Below are 22,677 nucleotides of genomic sequence, written 5' to 3'. Positions count from 1 at the left end.
AGATGCCAATGTTATGTGCTGAGCTGCTGTTAGGCCTTCCCACTAGTTATCAAGTCCATTTCGGCCATTTAAAAATCCTTCAGCAATGTTTGTAAAAATTCACAGAACTGGACATCTAAAAAAAGAGTGAATTTTACTAAGTATAAACTATTACTAATAAATTTGACTTTCAAAAGCTAACAAAAAATAAAAAATCAATTTTAAAAAATAGCTGACAAATACCATAAACATGACAAAAAAAAAATGTTTTTACTCCTCAGTAAAAATCATCTGATTTTGTCAGATCCCAAAATAAAAGTCAAGTTCTAAGGCTTTAAAAATCAGGGTTGGAGGTAAGACACTAGACTTACATCATGTGTTATATACTATATTATCATAATAAAGTTACGGTAGAGAAAAGCTTCCGAAAAAAATCATAATAGAAAATACACTTGAAGTACTGTACTGTAAAAAAAAAAAAAAAAAAAAAACATGTTTAAGTAGAGCTGAGCAGTTCAAACCCAAGTTGTTCAAGGGTCAACTGTATTCTGAAGTTTCAAGTATCAAGAGGTCAATCGAACACCTGCTTATCTAGTTTCCAAAGTCCGTGAATATGAATCACCAATGTAAAAAGCTAGCAACCTGTGTCCTCACCAGTGTAGCCTCAAACTGTCGGCAACCTAGTTTTTATTACAAAAATGGTTAAAGAAATGACATTTGGGTGAGATCTACTAAATATGCTTTGTATCTATCTCTCCTCTAGATTATATTTCTGAATCAAGTAATCACCCAATCACATTACGCTTCCTCAGAAGTCACAAACTTGAACATCTGAAGCAGCCTAATGAAAGACAAAAAGGCCGTTACTATGCTGAACCAAAAACTGCTTGAAAGAATTCAAATTTTAAAACACATTGTTGGGATCCCTGGGTGGCGCAGCGGTTTAGCGCCTGCCTTTGGCCCAGGGCGCGATCCTGGAGACCCGGGATCGAATCCCACATCGGGCTCCCGGTGCATGGAGCCTGTTTCTCCCTCTGCCTATGTCTCTGCCTCTCTCTCTCTCTGTGTGACTATCATAAATAAATAAAAATTAAAAAAATAAATAAAATAAAAAAATAAAACACATTGTTAAGTGGTGTTGTAGTAACCAGCTATGCATATAAAAAATTGAATTAGATCCTTGCCTCACGTCATACATACACACACAAAAACTTTTCTTCCAGGCAGAATCAAGACTTAAATGTCAAATTAATTAATTAATTAATTAATTTTTTAAAAGATTGTATTTATGAGAGAAAGAGAGAATCCAAAGCAGATCCCACACTGAGCACAGAGCCAAATATGGGGCTCAATCCCACTTCAAAATGATGACCTGAGCCAAAACCAAGAGAAACCAAGAGTTGGGTGCTTAACTAAGCCAAGGCAACTGAAAACTTTTAGAAAAAATATGCAAAACTCTTAATGACTCTGGGGTATGGAACAGATTTCTTAAGATATAAATGAATAAGAAAAATAGTGATAGATATAATAATCATTTCTATTCAACAAAATCATATAAAAAGTTAACAGATGTACTAAAAGAAAATATTTGCAATTCACTTAATAGACATAAACAGAATATGTCATAAACTCCTCAATTTAAAAAAAAAAAAAACAAAGCTGCTAAAAAAAAAACCCACAAAGCAAGGGTGACTGGGTGGCTCAGTTAGGCAGGCATCTGACTTTTGTTTTTGGCTCAGATCATGATCTCAGGATTTTAAGATTGGCCTCATCTGGGGCTCTGTGCTGGATGTGGAATTTACTTGGGATTCTCTCTCTCCCTCTCCCCCTTTTGTCCGCCCCACTCCACAGACTCCGACACCCTCACCCCTGCTCTGCTGGCAACATACATGTGCACTCGCTTTAAAAAAAAAAAAAAAAAAAGGCAAAGCAATGAGCATGGGGGTGTGGAAGGGAAGAGGCAGAGAGTCAATTTAAAAAGCAGAAACTTAAACAGTCACTCAACATTTGAAAAAATGCTCAATTTCATAATTAACCAAGAAAAATCTTAATTAAAAAATTAAAATGATGTGATATCATCTTATCTGTAAAAATCACATCTGATTCGTAAACATGTAAAAAATCTGACAATGCCATGGATCACAGAATTTGGAAACAGCAAATTCTCATATTCTCATGCTAAAACAAAGTGGGACAATTTTGGAGAGTAATTTGGCAATATGTGATACAGTTCAAAGTTCACATAAGGGCAGCCTGGGGGGCTCAGCGGTTTAGCACGGCCTTCAGCCCAGGGAGTGATCCTGGAGACCTGGTCAAGTCCCACGTCGGGTTCCCTGCATGGAGCCTGCTTCTCCCTCTGCCTGTCTCTCTCTCTGTCTCTCATGATTAAATGAATAAAAATCTTTAAAAAGGAAAGAAAAGGGGAAGGGAAGGGGAAGGGAAGGGGAAGAGAAGGGGAAGGGAAGGGGAGGGGGAAGGGGAAGGGGAAGGGGAAGGGGAAGGGGAAGGGGAAGGGGAAGGGGAAGGGAAGGGAAGGGAAGGGAAGGGAAGGGAAGGGAAGGGAAGGGAAGGGAAGGGAAGGGAAGGGAAGGGAGAAGGGAAGGGAGAAGGGAAGGGAAGGGTAGGGAAAAGGGAAAAGGGAAAGGGAAAGGAAAAGGGAAAGGAAAGGAAAAAGGAAAGGAAAGGAAAAAGGAAAGGGGAAGGGGAAGGAAAGGAAAGGAAAGGAGATATCCCAATAACTTCCCTTCTGGGTAATATTCACTACAAAACTTCATTCAAACTTAATAATCACACGGGGGCCTGGCTGTCTCAGTCAGAACAGCATGTGACTCTGGATCTTGGGGTTGTGAGTTCAAGCCCCACGTTGGGTGCAGAGATTATTTAAAAATAGATAAACTTTTAAAAAAACAAACTTAGGGGCATCTGGGTGGTTCAGTGGCTGAGCATCTGCCTTTGGTTCAGGTCGTGATCCTGAGGTCCTGGGACCGAGTCCCCCACCTGACTCCCTGCATGGAGCCTGCTTCTCCCTCTGCCTGAGTCTCTGCCTCTCTCTCCCTTTCATGAATAAACAAATAAATCTTAAAAAAAAAAAAAAAAAAAAAACTTAGTGGGCAGCCCAGGTGGCTCAGCAGTTTAGCGCCACCTTCAGCCCAGGGTGTGATCCTGAAGTCCCGGGCTCAAGTCCCAGTTCGGGCTCCCTGCATGGAGCCTGCGTCTCCCTCTGCCTGTGTCTCTTCCTCTGTGTCTCTCATGAATAAATAAATAAAATCTTTAAAAAAAACAAAAAGCAAAAAACTTAGTAACCACATACATACACATACACCAAAAAAAAAAAAAAAAAAAAAAATTCACACATTTTATCTATACTGCCTGCAATACAAACTGATACTTTCTATCCTATTTTAATTCCTAAACTGATTTCACAAACCCCTATTATAACACAACATGCAAGCTGAAAAAGTTGACAAAGACCTTCAATATGTGCACGATATTCCTAATCAGGAATGTTCAATGTAGCATTGTTTTTAAAAGAGAAAAAATTGCAAACAGTCTAAATACCTATCAACATGATAAAAACGGCTGTATTCATAAAATAATGTAACTGTATCCCAGATAAAAGTTATGACTAAAATTAGGTTGAACAACATGAAACTGTCATTTATGTTAGGTCAAAAATGGTAATGTATCAGCAATTTCTTATGAATCAAAAATACATGTTTCATGAAAAACAAGTTACAGAATAGGTAGAATATTGTTTACATCAAATTTAAAAACATGCAAAACAATATTCTGATTTATGAGTGTATCTCTATGTAGTAATTACCTAGTAACAGGCATTAGAAATGACCAACACGATGGGCAGCCCTGGTGGCCCAGGGGTTTAGTGCTGACTTCGGCCCAGGGCATGATCCTGGAGACTCGGGATCGAGTTCCACGTGAGGCTCCCTGCATGGAGCCTGCTTCTCCCTTTGCCTGTGTCTCTGCCCCCCACACCCCGTGTATCTCTCATAAATAAATAAAATCTTTAAAAAATAAATAAAAAGAAATGACCAACACCAAATTCATGATAATCATTACTTCTGGGAACAAAGTGCAATGCAATCCAAGAATATGCTTCAAGGGTACGTGCAACCTTAAAAATGGAAAGTAGGAGGGCACCTGGTTGGCTCAGTGGTTGGATGTCTGCCTTTGGCTCAGGGCGTGACCCCGGGGGTCCTGGAATCGAGTCCCACATCCGGCTCCCCACAGAGAGCCTGCTTCTCCCTCTGCCTGTGTCTCTGCCTCTCTCTCAATCTCTGTCATGAATAAATAAATAAAATCTTTAAAAAAAAAAAAAGTAGGAGAAAAATGTCAACATTTGATACAGCTGCATGGTGGATATATGAATGTTAATTATATTTGTCTCTATTCTCCTGAATGTCTGAAATACTTTAAGGAAAAAAATCCATTAGCCAAAAAAAAACCACACCTGCAGCCTAAATTCAAACCAAAACCCATGCAAAATTACTTTAATTGCCTTGAAATGTTAACTCTTAGTCCTCACCCTGTAACCCCTTTAACTAGGCCTCCAGCAAAAACATGCAAGAAAAAAAAAACAAGACAACAAAACAAACTCAACAGTTTTTATGTACTTCCCAACTTAAATAGTTCTTTAAAATCTGTCAAGAAAAGATTTACCCCTGGAAAACTGGGTCTTGTTCCTCCTCCCTGTGTAGTGCTATGTATTTTATCATATTTCCATCTTTACCTTTGCTGCCAAGAACACTCAAATCCAAATTTTATTCTTAGTCATGGAATTATGCTTCTTTCTTTTCCTCCTTTCCTCCTTATACTTTATTACACTTCTGGATGAAATAGGATATAAATATATTCCACGAAAATAAAAAGTAACCTGTCTGTTCCACCATGCTAAAGAGTTTTCACCACACCACTTTCTTCCACGACCAATGGAACGGATGTATAGATACAATCATGCATATATGCTCACTAAACTAAGATTTCAGGGCATACAGGATTAAAGTGAATATACTGCCAGTGAAAAATAATTAGCTAATACACAAACAAAACAAAACAAAACAAAACAAAAAAGCATACAAAAGGCCTAGATGGCAAAAATTTAACAAGGTAAGTTTATCTCTTCAAGATCATATGCTTTACAACGCTTTGTTTTCACACATGGATACTGTGGAAAATACAAAAGTCTAACAAGAATATGTAATACTGGGATCCCTGGGTGGCGCAGCGGTTTGGCGCCTGCCTTTGCCCTGGGGCGCGATCCTGGAGACCGGGGATCGAATCCCACATCGGGCTCCCGGTGCATGGAGCCTGCTTCTCCCTCTGCCTATGTCTCTGCCTCTCTCTCTCTCACTGTGTGACTATCATAAATAAATAAATAAAAATTAAAAAAAAAAAAGAATATGTAATACTATAAATCAGCTATCAAAAAAATTCTATTTTTCTGTACTCTTACATTTAAAAAATTCAAGTGTCCTTTCCCACAGGTATTTTCCCCATGTCTGAAGATACTCTGGCAGTTTCCAGAATTCAGCTTTGCTTTTCCTTCTCTCTGGACACTTATAATGTCTAATTAAGCCAGGCTACAAAATCATTTAGCCAGCATACACCCCCTCTAACACATAGTTTACTCCAATACAGAAAAATCAAAACCATGGGTTACATGAAACAAATCCATTTAATCCATTCCTTAACTTCCAAAACTGAATACAAAATGCTACAAATTGAATAGGTTAGGCTAATTACTCCTAACAGGTCCTTGGATATCCATCTGCCTTTTTTATCTCATTTCAGAATTAAAGAATGAGACAGAGAACATATATCAAGATGACAATTTTATGCTGCAGTTTTTTTAAGTTTATATTTCAAAGACTTTGAAAAGGTTATTTTTAACAAAATTAAAGCACTTCACTCAGCATAAGAACACAACCTAATTTAAGTTTTAAAAACACCATTTACTTCCCACTTGCTATATGCTAGGATTACTGTTCGATATAAAGAAAGCTACACTCTCCTTATCCTTAAGAAATACATAGTCTACTGGCCATCCCTCAGACTCTTAACAGGAGTGGCAAAATCATACTGCTTTCAAGAGCTAGGGAGGGATCTAAATAGGTGAGCAGATCTAAAAAAAAAAAAGTACTAGGAAGAACTACAGAATATAAACTCCACCTAAAATAATTCTAAATCAACTTCAAAAGAATGCCATCACAACAAAACACACCACCTAGTGAGAGAGAACCACAATACACTGCAAGAAATGTTTAACTGACAATCAGATAAACAAAGATTAAAAAAAAGTTGGCAATGACATGGAGAAGCTAGACCTCACCCACATTTGTGGTGAGCATTTATATTGCTGTGACCTTTCTGGATGGTACTCTGATAACATGAAAACCATGTTGCTCTGTATGTTAACTAAAATTAAATTAAAAATGCAAAAAAAAAAGGAAACCATGTATTTCCTTCAACTCAGTAACCAGATTCTTAGAAAGTTATCCTAGAGTCATTAGCATCAACAATTGTACTATAATGGGTATGTACATAATACAACAAATTTAAACAATCTAAATATCCAATAATAGGAACGCTATTAAATTATGACTCACCCATTCAATAAAATACTAAAAAGAACTACTACAGATGGACTGATTGAGAAGCTATTGTGAATATTAATTTTTAAAGCTCACTACTATGAGCCAATATGGCGCCACCTGCCAGGCTCCAAGGCTATTTCTATTCACATCCAGAAGCAGGATTCCAAGCCAGCTGAGAAGGGTTGGCTGGTATCAGGTGTGGGTTTTCTGAGAGCTGCTTATCGCCAGCCAATCTGAACTCATCATGTCCAGTGGAAACTAACACTAGCTGCCCCGCACCCTGCAGCAGTTACAGAATTAGTAAAGTGGATGCTCTGTCCTATGCTGAGGAGTTTCTACAATATTCACTACAAATCCAAGTGGAGATTTTCAAATTGCAACCAAATAAACCCAGTAAAGAACTGGCAAAGCTAGTGATGTTTATGGCACTGATTGGTCACTGCTTCCCAGAACATCTAGATGACTTTCCTCAAGAGCTGAAAGTTCTATTCTCCTAAAATTACACCGTCTTGAATGTAGATCTTCCGATAACATTTTGCAAAGCTTCTGAGAGAAGAATCTCATCAATCCATCAAGTTTGCTACTGCTCTTCTCTAAACTTCTATATACTATACAAGCTTTTATGACTTAATACACTCATTTTGTGACTAACAAAATGAATCAAAGTCCAAAATACAAGAATGAAATGAATATACTATTGCAGAATTTCATGTACAGGTTAGCAAATAGAAATGCAATTGCAGCCAAGATATCTATGAAAGTGTAAGTGAACTCTTCAGAAAAAGCATCTGAAATGATGCCAAGACTGTCAATATTATCGCAATTCATGCTCCTCTGAGGTCACCAAAGTATTAGTTGCTGCCCTGACCTTTTTAGGAAAAGATGGACAAGAGAAAAAGGACAGCAACCAAGAATGTTAGTGCAGTATGCCACAGGGAAAACAGGCTCCAAACAAGAGTAAAGGTTGAAAAGGTAATGAAAGTACTTAGAAACAAAAGATGGAGAGAAAAAAAACCACACACACACACACAGAGGTGTTTAACTTCTCAAGTATCCATTTGATTCATGATTCTCCAAATTCTGCAAAAAAACTACTACTGCAGCTGAGCTAGAGCTCTAAAGAGAAGTTTGAATTATGATGCTCTAGAAACTTTTGTCCAGATTGGTGGGAATTCATGAGCTTTTTCTAACTTATATCCCTTTGTGCAAAGGTTTCTACAGGAGCACCAAAGTAGTAAGATCCTTCTGTTTGGTGCACAAACACACAAACATCTCATTACCTGGTAGTCCCAAAGATCATGCAGTCACTCATGATTGTGGCCACCTATTTTGTTATGGACAAAAATTCTGGGGGAACCATGACAGAGGAATCAATGAAAGAGATTCTATGAAAGACATAACAGCTCAATGACTTAACTTCCTTAAGGCCTGGTCCACAATAAAACACGCAAAGTTAAGGAAGTGATAAATGTCTCTCAATTCTGACTCAGTTCTTCCAAACACTGAATCTCCTAGATGCAGAAGAAATTGCAAGGTTAAGACCAGATAAAATCCAGAGTACAAGAATATGGAGAATTAGGTGAAGTTTACATTCTAGGAACAGAAGTGTTGGAAACTAAAGAGGAAAACAATGCTAAGAACAAAAAAGATGGATGAGGAAATATCTCTCAGTAAGGAAGATGTTAATGGTAACTAGGTTGATATGCATCACTCTTCCAATGAAGAAGAGCATGAAAATCTCCAAGAAGCTGAACAGCTGGCAGCGGTTTAGCTTTAGCGCCTGCCTTCGGCCTGGGGCCTGATCCTGGAGACCTGGGATCGAGTCCCACGTCGGGCTCCCTGCAGGGAGCCTACTTCTCCCTGTGTCTCTGCCTCTCTCTCTCTCTCTCTGACTCTCATGAATGAATAAATAAAATCTTAAAAAAAAAAAAAAAAGAAGAAGAAGCTGAGCAGCTTCAAGGAGTCAGAATGTAAAAAAAAAAAAAAAAAAAAAGGAGTCAGAATGTCCAGAATGCATTCTTCCCAAGAAAAGCAACTGGCATCACAACAAACTTTTTAAGAAAAAAAGAATCCTATAGCTTCCAAGCAACTGTTCCATTCAAAAAGACCATTAAAATTGTGTTGTTAATCTGAAAATTAGTGAATTAATGGGTTTTTTGCATTGAAAAGTCCAGAAGCATGATACTTTAAAGGCACCCAAAAAACCACACTGCAGAACAATGACTGGCTGGATCTTTTTTTAAAAAAACAACTTTGCAACATAAAAAGGAGCCCTTTTATAAAAGACAGATTTTAATTAATGACTATGTAACAATATTGGTTCATCAACTGTAACAAATATCCCACATTAATGCATGTTATTAATAACAAAAAAAAAGGTGATATAGGAAGTTTCTATACTATCTGCAAAAATTTCTGTAAACTAAAACTGCTCTAAAAAATGAAGTCTATTAATGCAGACAGATTTGTGAATAAACATTTGTATAAGCAGACAAAGAGCCGGAAATCTCTATATCAGACCGCAGTGGATTTCTACAGAGACTGAAACTGGAAAGAAGGGCACAAGGACATTTTTTTTTTAAAGATTTTATTTATTTATTCATGAGAGACACAGAGAGAGGCAGAGACAATGGCAAAGAGAGAAGCAGGCTCCATACAGGGAGCCCGATGTGGGACTCGATCCCGGGACTCCAGGATCATGCCCCGGGCCAAAGGCAGGCACCAAACCGCTGAGCCACCCAGGGATCCCACAAGGACAAATTTTTATACTGATTATACCAGAGGTATATATATCATATATCTCTATGTTGTCTCAACTTTCTTATCCTGAGCAGTGCTCTAATGAGACACTCTAGCATATTGGGAGCCTGGGTACAGACACCAGAGTGCATGGATTCAAATCCCAACTGCATTATTAATTGGCTGATAAACTTGACCAGTTAATTTCTCTGTGCCTCAGTTTCTTCATCTTTAACTATGGATACTAGTACCTGTATCCACAGAGCTGCTTCAGGTATTAAATAATACATGTAAAGTATTGAAAAACTACCTAGTACACAATAAGTGCTCAATAAATGGTTTCACCACCACCACCACCACCATCGAGCATCTATTATCCCTGATTTTTTTTTTAATCTTAACTAGTAAGACAAATCAGGAAAACGTTGGTTCATCAAACCCCTTTCTAGTAAGCTCTTCAAAGCAGAAAAGATAAATGTATTCAATAGCCAAATAACAACAATCTGAGGTGTTTTTTTAATAAATTTGTTTTTTATCGGTGTTCAATTTGCCTATATATATATATATATTTTTTTTTTTTTTTAAGGTAGATTACACACAGGTGTGTCCAGCTGGCTCAGTCCTTGCAATTTGTGATCTCAGGGTCATGAATTCAAGACCCATCTTGGGGGATCCCTGGGTGGCGTAGCGGTTTGGCGCCTGCCTTTGGCCCGGGGCGCGATCCTGGAGACCCGGGATCGAATACCACGTCGGGCTCCCTACATGGAGCCTGCTTCTCCCTCTGCCTGTGTCTCTGCCTCTCTGTCTCTCTCTGTGTGACTATCATGAATAAATAAATAAAATCTTAAAAAAAAAAAAAAAAAAAGACCCATCTTGGGTGCAGAGATGAACTTAAAAAAATAAAATCTTGGGGATCCCTGGGTGTCTTAGCGGTTTAGCACCTGCCTTAGGCCCAGGGAGTGATCCTGGAGTTCCAGGATCAAGTCCCGCGTCGGGCTCCCTGCATGGAGCCTGCTTCTCCCTCTACCTGTGTTGTCTCTCTCTCCTCTGTCTCTCATGAATAAATAAATAAAATCCTTAAAAAATAATAAATTAATAAAAAAATAAAATCTTAAAAAAAAAAAGACTACAAACCACCACTTAACAATATGAGTCCATTTATACAAAAACAATCGCTAACATATTCTGTAAGAATAATCACAAAAACAAACCCCTCTGAGTGGTGTGATTCTGGACAATTTTTACTTTCTTCTTTATACTTTTCATTTTAATTTTCTACGTTACATATGCATGATTTTTAACAAAATAAAGTAGGAGTCAGCAAGCTTTTCCTATTAGCGGCCAGATAGTATATATTTTAGGCTTTGCAGGCCATGAGTCTCTGTCCCACTACTTAATTCTACCCTTGCACTGCAAAAGCAACCACAAACAACATCAAAATGAATAAAGATGGCTGTATCTCAATAAAAACTTAATTTACAAAGACAACAAAACTTGCCCCACAAGTTTGTTGGCCCCTGAAATAAATTATAAATAATATATTATATTATATATAAATAAAATTAATTTCATTTGGAACACAAGAAACTGCAGCAGCTAAAATGACACTACTGGTGGAAAAAAATCCATCCATTTATTTATTCGTACTAGTCTAGGAATAGAAAAACTCTCTTTTAGGCTCTGGAAATCCTTTTCTCATAGCTAGTGTTCAGATAAGAGAAAATTTGCTATTAGGTAGCCTATAAAGTTCAGGTATGAACGTATACTGGTGGGTATGCAGTTACAAATAAAAGCTAAAAGAAATATCTTTCATATTTTAATCAATCTGAATTTTTTTCAAAGTTCATATTAATTCAGCACCAAGTAGCTGCCACCACAAGCATGCAAGTCCCAACTACTAATGAAATTGTTACACATTGTCATCAGTCAGCACTCCAACAAATTTGTGAGAATGCATGAAAACATCTATGAACAACATAAGAAAAGAAATTTCTGGGCAGCCCAGGTGGCTCAGCGGTTTGGCGCCGCCGCCTTCAGCCCAGGGCTGATCCCAGAGACCCAGGATCGAGTCCCAAGTCGGGCTCCTCACATGGAGCCTGCTTCTCACTCTGCCTCTGCCTCTCTCTCTCTCTCATAAATAAATAAAATCTTGAAAGAAAGAAAAGAAAAGAAAAGAAAAGAAAAGAAAAGAAAAGAAAAGAAAAGAAAAGAAAAGAAAAGAAAAGAGAAAAGAAAGAAAGGAAATTTCATATTTCTATGAAATAAAAAATCACAAATGAAAATCTTCATTCTATAAAATGAAAACCTAGTTTTTCAAATTATCAAATTCTGTTTTTTTTTTTATCAAATTCTAACAGAATGACAGTGAGAGGGTGATAAAAGGAGACCAACGGGTGGCCTTTAATAAGAAAACACTTCAAACTTCAGAAATGACAGTCTAAGATCTTCCCTCCAAAATTAAAGCTTTGGGTTGAAGACATTATTTTTAACATTTTATTGAGTAGCTCTGTGATCAAATGATTTTAAATGCTACAAAAGATTTTTTCGAGTTTTAAACGGTTTCTTGGACTGTCTCTGGAAGAGATCTAATGGGAATCCAGAATCTAAAAATAAAGTATCAAAAGGCCATCCTACTAAAAAGAATGCCAACAACCTGCACTCAAGTTACCATATCCAGTACAATTCCGGCCGGACATCTGGATCTACCAAAAGTCCCAGTTGGGCCGTCTCCTCTAGTTGCCAAATTCCAGAGACAAACGTATTTATATCTAATGTCAGATGCGAGAGGGAGAAGGCTGCTATCAGTTCCCACTCCGAACTCTCTCTCAGACCCCTGGAACTGATTTAAACCCTGTTTTCACTCGTTCTAAGCGCAGCACACAGGGACAGAGGAAAAGCCAAGAGGGGCTTGGCAAACCAGGGCCCAAGGCAGTATCCCCAGTCGGCGGCCTGGGGCGCCACCGAAGGAAAGGTAGAAAAATCTTCCACCCCGAGGACTATAAAAGTAGCACTGGGCAGAACCCGTTCGAAGCCTGCAACCAAAGAAATTCCTAGAACTAGTCAGAGACCGGGACGGGGACGGGGGGACGGGGGGGACGGGGGCAGTAGGAAGGGCAACCGCACGCACGGGGAGAGGAGGGGAGAGGAGCGGAGGGGGCTCCAGACCCGCGCCGGGAGGGGCGAGCGGGCGGGGGACGCCAGGCACACACCGCGGCAGGACGGAGGGCGGATCCAGGCCCCGCCGGACGGCCCCGGGGCCACAGCGCCGCACGCCGCGCCCCGCGGCGACGCAGGGAGGGAGGCCGAGTTGAAGGCTGGGACCCGCGCGCGCTGCCCGGCCCGCGCCGGGAACACTCCCCCCCTCACAGCCCTCACCTCCTCCTCCTCGACCCGGGCTCCCTCCGCCCGGGAAACGGCGCTCACACTCCAGAGACCCTCACCCGGAGCTTGTCGCCGCCTCGCCGCGTGTCTCGGACTCCTCGGGGACCACGGCCGAGGGGAGGGGGAGGAAGGGGAAGCGGAGGAGGGAGGGGACCCGGTGGAGCCGCGCCGCTGCCGCCGCCGCGATACCGCGTCTGAGATCCTGCTCGCGCCGCCGCGACAGCCGCCGCCGCGTCTTCCCGCCCCCACGACTGCGCGTCGCCGTGACGCGCATCGCACGAGGCAGTTCGAACCAATAGGGCCGCAGATCGTACGCAGGCGCACTAGCCCAGACCGGAAACTGCTCTTCTGACCGCTCAAGAGTGTGGATGCATCCTGGGAGTTGTGGTTCGGCCAGAAATTCAGCGAAAGCAGGACTGAGCATGGAGACACAGAGAGAAAGAGTGCTACTCGGGCGGGCACACAAATCCCCTTCGTTTTTTCCCTCCCACCGAAAGCGGAAGCAGTTTAGATCAGAAGAGGCAGGGGCCAGCTCGGGGACGCTTTTTCCGGTCTCTATGGATACGGGCTACACACCTTGGGCGGAAGCCAAAATTGAGGGATTTAGACTGGATCATGTTTCTGCCAATAGCCAATATTCTGCTGGGCGTCGTCTGTGAAAGCTTCCGAAATAAGCCTTGGGCATTAGCCAAGTCTTGTACAAAGCAATAGCGTTTGCCTTTTATTACCTTAGTACAAGGCTCCTCAAAAACATGTAAACTCACTCACTCTTAGAATACATGTAATTCAGGATGATTTGTAAAATGTGTTTAATGTAATGGCAGATCAGAAACTAATTCGGCATTCAATACTGTGTCCCTTTCCCAAAGTGAGTGATTTTCTACATATGAGCTTTCAACGGAGCTCTAACTTCTTAGAAATCAAATAAATGGTTTGGTTACCTACTTATTCTAAAAGAAAAGGAAGTACAAGCTCCCTACTCTCTCAGCCGAAAGCTCGGTTTTTCATTAACCAACAGAATTACAAAAAAGGGTTTTCACTTTTCCAAACTGGTAATTGTTTCTGTGCCTTCGCCTGGGCTTCGGAAAGGCTTCCTAAGAACAACAATTTGCATTTTTGCATTTTTGGATAGGCGGAGAAACCTGGATAGAAAGTGGTTGGCTTTATAAAAATGTTTTCCTCACGTTCAGTTCTAAGATGAACGTATCACACTCTGAAGAGGTAATTGCTTTAACTGTAAAACCCCTTGTTAACGATTAGAGAAAATCCGAAAGCTTTCAAGAGCGGTTATGCCCATGCCTTGCTTGTCCTACCCGTGATCCACAGCAACAGGAAACAAAGAATTCTGGAAAAAGCTGCACAGATCTCATACTAGAAGGCCTAGAGTCTAATGTATGAGGGACTCCCCACTCACCCCCCCCCCAAAAAAAAGATAAAGAACTTTTCAAGCCTGGAAGTGTAAATTCTAGAAATGAGTAAAGTTACTAAAATCACAAAAAGCATGAATAAGATGGTCTTAATACTGGTATTTTAGGCCACCCAGTTAAGCATGCAAGAGATAAAATTAATACAAATTAAATAACAGAAATTAAATTTGAAGGACCAAATTCCCTTCAATAATGACTTCTATTTTTCCAGACATAGATACATAAAGCTTTAGAAATTGAAATCCAGGGATCCCTGGGTCGCGCAGCGGTTTAGCGCCTGCCTTTGGCCCAGGGCGCGATCCTGGAGATCTGGGATCGAATCCCACGTCGGGCTCCCGGTGCATGGAGCCTGCTTCTCCCTCTGCCTATGTCTCTGCCCCTCTCTCTCTCTCTCTCTCTCTCTGTGTGACTATCATAAATAAAAAATTTTAAAAATATATTTAAAAAAAAAAGAAATTGAAATCCAGGAAGACATTCATTCATACACTTCCACAGCACATCAGAAACAAAATACAGGCAGCTTTGAATAGCAAATTTAACCCAGTATATTACCTCACATAGCGAAAAGTTAAGAACAAGAGCCTCAATAAAAGATCTGCTGAAGGTGACAGATCTATATAAAAAAGACAATTTAAAAAAGAGATTGTTCCAGGATCTCAAATCTTTTCTTAAATCATCCTCTCTCTTAATGACTTGCTTTGACAAAGTGCTTTACTCTATGAAACTTCCTCTGGAATGGTCCGATGTGTGGTAAAACGTGAAAGTGTTCTCATTTTCCCACCAACATTTTACCTCTCATTCTCTGTCACCTTGATCTCATTCCCAGATCACTATTGCCAATCCCTGATGCTTTCTTTTTTTTATACATTTTTTAAAATATTTTATTTATTTATTCATGGCAGACACAGAGAGAGAGAGGCAGAGACACAGGCAGAGGGAGAAGCAGGCTCCGTGCAGGGAGCCGGATGTGGGACTCGATCCCGGGTCTCCAGGATCATGCCCTGGGCTGAAGGCCCTAAACCACTGGGCCACCGGGGCTGCCCTCCCTGATGCTTTCAATGATAAAATAAACCACATCATTTCCTCAGAATGCTCACACCTTCTCAGCTAGTGAGGATGGTGCCACCATACATCCCATACATGTCCCATGTCCATGCTGGCTTCACCCATGTCCCTTACCTAAATGTCACCATTCAGTGTTCCAAAGCAGATTTCTCAGGCCTGTCTCCCAGGCTGTACTTCAGTTAGTAATCCCTATATATTATCTTATGACTAGATGTTCAAAAACCAAGGAGGAATCAGTAAAATTCTGTATCCTCCAGTGTCAGCTGTGGATCTTTAGAATCTCTGCTCTCTCCATTCTTATCGTGTCACACTTCCCCATAGGAGAGTGGAGTTCTTCATCTTTGGCAGCACTAAGAAAAGATTCCTGTCCACCCCTACTCCCTATACTAGTCACCAGTGACACAACAGTGCCCTGTGGCACAGCTAGTCTGATGTAGTCATCTCCACAATTATCAGATGTTGTTGACAAGGAGAACGCATCACTGGGTGAGTAACATTCATAATCTATTGTGGCCATCCCAGAAGGAGGCTTCAGTGACATTATAGTATGTTGCTGAAATGGTGATATTGGACTTGCTCTAGGAACAGACTTAAAGTGCATTGTGATATGCAAGTCAATAGACAAGTGGAAGATGTGTCTAAAACAACAAGCAAATGAAGGTGCAGCTTTCAAATTCTAAAGGGTAAAAAAAAAGAGGCACTCTGAACTCCATTGAACTTAAACTTGGGTTCAGAACTGGTTTCTGTTACTTTTATAAATAGAAGAGGAATTATTTCATTCGTTATTTTTCTAATCAGAGCAATTGCTATTTTCAAAAAGAAGGGAAAAAGTCTAATTATCTGCTAGGTAAAACCAAAATTATCAGTCTTCTTTGAGAGAACTGTTTTATGACTTTCCCCTAAAAGATCACAAAGAGAAATCAGCTTCATTATTACAAAATAGTTAAAGCCCTCTAAACTCTGCTTTTCTCTGCCAATATCTATAAGCTTTTGAAATATAAACATTAGAACTGAAGGAAAAATCTGGACAATATAGAACTTGGACCATAAAAAACATAAACCAAAAAAGAAAGAGCAAGGAATGTCAAAGCAGTCCCTGTAACTATCTCATATATATGCCGTAAGAGAGGAAAGACTTTCTTCTATCCTCTTATGTTCCACGGCTGGCCTATGAATTAAACTGACATAAAACAGATGAAGAGGAGAAAAGCACGCCAATGTATTATATATCTTTACAGGTACATGGGAATCTCCAGAAGGAAAATGAAGACCTGCAGAAAACTTTAGACGTAAAAGCTTTTTACACAAAAATTGAAAAACTGTAGGGATGTGACAAGACAAAGGCAATTCCTCTAAAAACAGTAAATTGTGGGACAATGACTAGGAACTATACTGGGCAAACTAAGAGTTACTGTTCTAGGTTTATTTATACATGTCCATTTTAGCATTGAATCTCAGTATCTGATGATACGAATGTTCTTCTCATGGGATGGATGTCAATTAAACTTATTATGGTGATAAGTATATACATATATCCCATCATGTTGTACACCTTAAATTCAGACAATGTTAAATGTCAATTATATCGCAATAAAACTGGGAGCAAAAGAAGAATGTTCTCTTCCTGATACAGAAAGGGTACCTTTCTCGTGGGAAATTTTATGACCTGTTTTTAGATAGAAAGGGTAAGGGTAGAGAACCCTTTGTGCATCTGTTGTTTCTCAACTGCTCTCAGCTCAAAATAACCAACTCCCCAAAGTGTCATATTTTAGGGTGGCACATTCTGAGCCCCTTCAAATGTAAAACAGTCAAATTGGACTTTGAAGCATTGGGATTCAATGGTATTAGTTGCTTTAAAAATAATAGAGTAATTTAGGGGGATCCCTGGGTGGCTCAGCAGTTTAGTGCCTGCCTTTGGCCCAGGGCATGATCCTTGAGTCCCGGGATCGAGTCCTGCGTCGGGCTCCCTGCATGGAGCCTGCTTCTCCCTCTGCCTATGTCTCTGCCTCTCTCTCTCTCTCTCTCTCTCTCTCTCTCTCTCTCATGAATAAATAAATAAAATCTTTAAAAATAATAATAATCTAGTAATCTACATGGCAAAATTAGAGTGAAAAGCATAAGTATCTGTATTCTGGCTTAATTGCAGTTACAGTGATATCAAATATATATTGATAATTATCACAGTCTTTGATTTGAAGTTTTTCGAGGAGTCCATTTCCAACACTTAGAGAAACATCATAACACTAAATTTCCATTTAGCTCACATTTTAGTATTGTTTAAAACTGAGGATAAAGAGCAGTGTAAACATTCTCATAATTACACAAATTATAACAGCAGCTCCACAAACACCAGTTAAGTAACATAGCTCTGAGGAAAGAGCAGGAGACTGAGAACATTACTAGTGACTGTGCTGCTAACTGACTCACTGTTTAACTCTGACCTACGTGCAGTTCCTGTTAAGTTTTGATATTTTCATCAATGAAATGAAGATGTCTATTAATACATTTTTTTAAATGGACAGAGAAAAGAAACACACAACTTTATGAAATGTGCTTGCTGGTGGTAAGGGGTGAACAATAAGTATGGGAATTAAATACTTCACCTTCATTAGTAATAGTTCATGTCTAATATAAGAAAACAGATAAAGCAAATGACAGATGTTCAACATCATTTATTAATGCTGGGTGATGTGTCTTAGTCTTTAGAGTCTTCTCTAAACATTTTTTTAACGAACTTTTGAGTAAGATATTTTTATTTTATTTTATTTTATTATTTTATTGGGGGTGGGGGTGGGAAGGGGCAGAGGAAAGAGAGAATCTTAAGCAGGCTCTAAGCCCAGCCCAGAGCCTGACGCAGACTTGATCTCACAACCCTGAGATCATGACCTGAGCCAAAATCAAGAGACTAACGTTTAACCAACTGAGCCACCTGGGCACCCCTTCTCTAAACACGCTTTTGTAGTTTGTAAAAATCAACTTTATCAAAGTATACTTTACATACAATAAAATGTACCAATTTTTTGTGCACAGTTCAAATAATGGGCTTTCCTCAGTTTTATTGCAGCACAATGAACTAACAAAATTGTAAGACATTTAAAGTTTACAACATGATTCGATATACATGTACATTGTAAAAGGATCCCACCACCACCCCACCAGCGAGTTAATCAACACATACATCACCTCATATATTTACTATTGTGTGTATTGGTGAAAACACTGAGGTTCTACTCTCTTAGTAAGTTTCAATGATAAAATACAGGCTTTGCACAGTGGCAGTATCGTAGCCAATGAGGTTTATCCGAGGCACAATTATTGTTAATGATAAAATAGAGTGTTATCAACCATGGTCATCCTATTATAACTTAGATCCCCCTAAGACCTTCCTTACCTTATAACTGAAAGTCTGTACCTTTTTACCAACCTATTTCCCCTACCCTGCAGCCCCTGGCAACCTCTTTTCTACTCTATGATTCTACAAGTTCAACTTTTTGTTTTAGATTCCACATGTGATATCATGCAGTAGTATTTGTATTTCTCTATCTAGCTTATTTCATTTAGCATAATGAACTCCAGCTTTACCCATGTTGTAGCAAGTGACAAGATTTTCTTCTTTTTATGGCTAATTATATTCCACTGTGTATATGTATATATATGTGTGTATATATATACATACATATATATATATATATATATATATATATATATATATCCATTCATGTGTTGATAGACACTTGAGTTGTTTCCACACCTTGGCTATTGTGAATAATTCTGCAATAAACACAGGACTGTAAATATCTCTTCAAGGCAATGGATTTGTTTCCTTTGGATATATATCCAGAGGTGGGATAGCTGAATCATCTGGTAGTTCTAAAGTAAACTCTAAATCCCATGTGGGGCTCAAACTCATGAACCTAAGATCAAGAGTTGCATGCTCTAACAAGTAGGCCAACCACATGGCCCAGTAGTACTACTTTTCATTTTTGAGGAACCTATATACTGATTTATATTGCTACCAGCAGCATACAGCCAGTAGCATACAATGGTTCCCTTTTCTCCACATTTTTTTTTCCAGCATGGAGCCCAATGCCCAGTGTGGAGCCCAACACAGGGCTTATATTCACAACCCTGAGATCAAGACCCAAACTGGGATGAGCCAGACGTTTAACCAACTGAGCCACCAGGTGCCCACCTTTTCTACACATTCTTGACAGGATTTGTTAGCTCTTGTATTTTTTTTAAAGATTTTATTTATTTATTCATAGAGGCACACAGAGAGAGAGAGAGAGAGAGAGAGAGAGGCAGAGACACAGGTAGAGGGAGAAGCGGGCTCCATGCAAGGAGCCCAACGTGGGACTTGATCCCGGGTCTCCAGGATCATGCCCCGGGCTGCAGGCGGCGCTAAATCGCTGTGCCACTGGGGCTGCCCAGCTCTTGTATTTTTTTTTTTTTTTTGTATTTTTGATAATAACCATTCTAACAGGTGTGAGGTTATATCTTATCATTTTTATTTAATTTCCCTGAAGATTAGTGATGTTGATCTTTTCATGAATTTGTTGGCCTTTGGATGTTTTCTTTGGAAAAATGTATATTCAGGTCCTTTGGCCATTTTGAAATTGGGTTGGTTGTTTTTTGTTTTTTCTCTTTTTGTTTCTGCTGTTGGGTTGTAGGAGTTCCTTCTATATTTTGGATATTGACCACTTATCAGATATGTGGTTTCCAAAATGTTATGCCATTTCATAGGTTGCCTTTTCATTTTGTTGTTGATGGTTTCACTTGCTAAGCAGAAGCTTTTTTTTTTTTTTTTAAATTTGATTTCTTTATTTCAGACAGAGAGAGAAAGCATGAGCAAGAGGAGGGGCAGAGGGAGAAGCAAACTCCCCGCTGAGCTGGACTCAAGGCTCACCAGGACCCCGGAATCATGATCTAAGCCGAAGACAGACGTTTAACCAACTGTGCCACCCAGGTGCCCTGAGCAAAAGCTTTTTATTTATTTATTTTTTTATTTTTTTTTTATTGCAAAAGCTTTTTAATTTAATGTTGTCCCACTTGCTTATTTTTGCTTTTGTTGCCTTTGCTTTTAGCGTCAAATCAAAAATCATTACCAAGATCAATGTCAAGGAAATTATCCTCTATGTTTTCTCCTAGGAGTTCTATGATTTCAAGTCATACGGTCAAGTCTAATGCATTTGGAGTTGATTTTTGTATATCCTGTGACATGATGGTCCAATATCACTCTTTTGCATATGGATATCCAGTTTTTTCCAACACTATTTATTAAAGAGACTATCATTTTCTTATTGTATATTCTTGGCTTTGTCAAAAATTAATTTACCATATATGCCTGAGGTTTTTTCTGTGCTCTCTATTCTGTTCTGTTGGTTATTGTGTCTATTTTTATGCCAACACTATACAATACTATATAGCTTTGTAATGTAATTTGAAATCAAGTAGCTTTGTTCTTCAAGATTGTTTGGCTATTCAGTGTCTTTTGTGATTCCATGCAAACTTTAGGATTGTTTTTCTATTTCTGTGAAAAATACCATTGAAACTTTGATAGAAGGGATCCCTGGGAGGCTCAGCGGTTTGGTCCCATGATCGATTGAGTCCCACATCGGGCTCCCTGCATGGAGCCTGCTTCTCTCTCTGCCTGTGTCTCTGCCTCTCTCTCTCTGTGTCTCTTATGAATAAATAAAATAAAATCTTTAGAAAAAAAAAAGAAACTTTGATAGAGATTGCATTTAATCTACAGATCACTTTGGATAGTATGCACATTTTAGCTATTAATCCTTCCAATCCATAAACATGAAATAGCTTTCTATTTATTTGTGTCTTCTTCAATTTTTTTTTCAACAATACCGTATAGTTTTCAGCATATAGAACTTTTACCACCTTGGTTAAATTTATTCCTAAGTGTTCTATTCTTTCTGATGCTACAGTAAATGAGATTGTTTTCTTGATTTCTCTCTCAGGTAGTTTATCATTAATGTATAAAAACATAATTGATTTTTGTATAGTGATTTTTTATCCTGTAAATTTGCTGAGTTCATTGATTAGTTATAGCAGATTTTGTTAATTTTTTTATTAATTCATGATAGACAGAGAGAGATAGAGAGAGAGAGAGGCAGAGACACAGGCAGAGGGAGAAGCAGGCTCCATGCGCGGGGAGCCTGACGTGGGACTAGATCCAGGGTCTTCAGGATCGCGCCCTGGGCCAAAGGCAGGCGCTAAACCACTGCGCCACCCAGGGATCCCCAGTTATAGCAGATTTTGGATACAGTCTTTTGGGTTTTCCACTTTTAAGGTCGGGTCATCTGCACATAGAGACAATTTTATTTCCTCTGGATGCCTTTTATTTCTTTTTCTCACCTAATTGCTCTAAGACTTCAAATTCAGTGTTGAATAAAAGTAGTAAGAGTGATCATACTCATCTTGTTCCTGAGCTTAGAGGGAACACTTTTTACCTTTTACCATTGAGTGTAATGTCAGCTGTGGGTTTGATACAATGGCCTTTATTATGATGAACTACATACCTTCTATATCAAGTTTGTTGAGAGTTTTGTTAAATGTTTTTTCTGCATCTATTGAGATGATCATGACTTTTATCCTTCACTTTGTTGATGTAGTGTATCACATTGACTTATGGATGTTGAACCATTCTTGTATCTCAGATAAATCCCACTTGATCATGGAATTTCATCCTTTTAATTTACTGTCAAATTTTGGTTTGCTAGTATTTTTTCAGGATTTTTGCATCTATGTCCTTTAGTGATATTGGCCTCTAATTTTCTTTTCATGCAGTGCTTACCTGGCTTTGGTATCAAAGTAATTCTGGCTACATAAAATGAGGGAAGTGTTTCCTCCTCTATTTTTTGGAAGACTTTGAGAAGGATTAGTATTAATTCTTCTTTAAGTGTTTGGAAGAATTCACTAGTAAAGACATCTCACCCTGGACTTTTGTTTATTGGGAGGTATTTGATTACTGATTCAGTCTCCTTACTAGTAACTGATCTCTTCAGATTTTCTATTTCTTTATGATTTAGACTTACTAAGTTGTATATTTCTAGGAATTTATCCGTTTCCTCTAGGTTATCTAATCTATGGGCATATAATTGTTCATAGTAGTCTCTTACGATCCTTATTTGTTTGGTATCAGTTGTAACTTCTCTACTTTTATTTATAATTTTATTTGTTTGCATTCTCTATCGCTTTTTGGTAAATCTAGCTAAAAGTTTATGATTTTGTTTATCTTTTCAAGAAAAAAACAGGTCTCGGTTTCATTGATCTTTTCTATTGTCCTTTTAGTCTCTATTTTTACTATGATCTTTATTGCTTTCTTCCTTCCACTAGCTTTGAACTTCATTTGTGCTTCTTTTCTAGTGCCCTAAAGTGTAAAGTTAGATTGTTTAATTAAAATATTTCTTTTTTCTTAATGTAGGCATTTATCACCATGAACTTCTTTCTTAGAATTGCTT

General features: G+C 39.0%; 1 protein-coding gene, 1 long non-coding RNA gene and 2 pseudogenes across 16 annotated transcripts in view; 3 read left to right on the top strand and 1 right to left on the bottom strand.

Annotated features, from left to right (window-relative positions):
- The window catches only part of ADIPOR2 (adiponectin receptor 2), a 145,564-nt gene that overhangs the window by 85,571 nt on the left and 37,316 nt on the right, over positions 1–22,677 (bottom strand). For 2 of the 10 annotated variants that reach the window (XM_072799554.1, XM_072799552.1), the window contains exon 1: positions 12,705–12,954. The exons of 4 other annotated variants lie outside the window; for them this stretch is intronic. The gene's annotated coding sequence lies outside the window, so the exon portion shown is untranslated. Of the gene's footprint in view, positions 1–4,137; positions 4,275–12,704; positions 12,974–15,316; positions 15,557–22,677 lie in introns of those variants that run through there. 4 more of the 10 variants (XM_072799558.1, XM_072799553.1, XM_072799556.1 and 1 more) reach the window with 4 other exon arrangements.
- On the top strand, positions 6,835–7,981 carry LOC140616717 (protein SDA1 homolog; annotated as a pseudogene).
- On the top strand, positions 12,950–20,867 carry LOC140617701 (uncharacterized). Of its 6 annotated transcripts, none has more exons than XR_012017887.1 (6): positions 12,950–13,931; positions 14,037–14,102; positions 15,524–15,688; positions 19,278–19,386; positions 20,032–20,168; positions 20,351–20,867. It is a non-coding gene; the product is annotated as an uncharacterized lncRNA (long non-coding RNA). The 6 variants fall into 6 exon arrangements; XR_012017889.1 differs by lacking the exon at positions 12,950–13,931 and adding an exon at positions 16,441–16,491 and having other exon boundaries at positions 13,938–14,102; XR_012017888.1 differs by lacking the exon at positions 14,037–14,102.
- On the top strand, positions 18,464–18,536 carry LOC140617761 (U4 spliceosomal RNA; annotated as a pseudogene).

This window comes from Canis lupus, chromosome 25 (assembly GCF_048164855.1).
Source record: "Canis lupus baileyi chromosome 25, mCanLup2.hap1, whole genome shotgun sequence".
Lineage (NCBI taxonomy): Eukaryota > Metazoa > Chordata > Mammalia > Carnivora > Canidae > Canis > Canis lupus.
The sequence above is the reverse complement of the archived record's forward strand: the minus strand, read 5'-3'. Positions and strand labels throughout refer to the sequence as shown.